Consider the following 1133-nt stretch of genomic DNA (forward strand, 5'->3'; position numbering starts at 1 on the left):
TGTGGCATGTAAATCACTGAGCGCTGCTCAAGTATCAAAGCAGTCGCTGCATGTCATGCGTCACATGGTTGGCCACCGTGATGCACGTGAAGTAACACGTAAACCACTGAGCGCTGCTCGAGTATCGAAGCCGTCGCTGCATATCATGCATGACATGGTTGGACAGAGTCCGAGGTATCTTGGGCACGGCCCTTCATATGCGCATGAAGTGGCAAGTATACCACTGAGGACTCCTCTCGTTCAAAGCAGTCGCTGCATGCCATTGATGGCGTGATCGGAAAGAGTCTGAGGCATCTTGGGTACGGCCCTTCAGATGCGCGTGGAGTTGCAAGTTATCCACTGAACGAAGATTGCGGGGTTAGCAGCTCTTCGTTGGATGTTGTAGATAACATCGGAATTCCAAAGGAGCGGACAGTGAGGGTAACACCGGACGACATGGAATGCGTGTTCACCCTGGTCTCACCGAGACATAGAACCTCTGTACAGAGGCGACATCGACGCTGTATGCTGGCTGCAAGACGCCGGTCGTCGACCCTGATCCAGAGTGTGTCTACCGTAGACGATGGTGCGCAGTAATACACCCTCTTCAATGGTATGACGGGGGAGGAAGATAGCGACGTCCGCCTCGAGACTATGCCTGCCGTAGACACTCTTCTTGAGCTGGACGAGATGTCTCTTGAAAAGTTTGGCAGTGTCTTGAGGGCAGGCAATTTGGCCGAAGTGGTCATTGTACGACCGGACGAGGAGATAAACTTGTCATCGCTTCGGGATGAAGCTGTCTTGAAGGACATCAAGAGAGTGCCGAACGCACGAAGCGGATCGTCGATCCTACGGAATCCCTTGGAAGCGTGCTATCCTTTGGTAAAGGCATGTAAAGACGTCGTCTCCAGCGACCCGCATTCGGTCCTACCTCCGGACCGAGGTGTGCCTCATGAGATCAACCTGGTTCCGGGAACCAAATACTGCATAATACGCCAATAGTCCCTGCCCAAGGAGCTGTGCGACGTCATTGACACCTTTCTTCGTGCAAAGCACGACGCTGGGATGGTACGTAAAAGCAAGTCACCCCATTCGTGACCCACATTTTGTGTTCGGAAGCCGAACGGCAAGTGGCGTATCGTTCATGCTTACAA

Source organism: Plasmopara halstedii (genome assembly GCF_900000015.1).
Source record: "Plasmopara halstedii genome assembly, contig: Scaffold_292, whole genome shotgun sequence".
Taxonomy (NCBI): Eukaryota; Oomycota; class Peronosporomycetes; order Peronosporales; family Peronosporaceae; genus Plasmopara; species Plasmopara halstedii.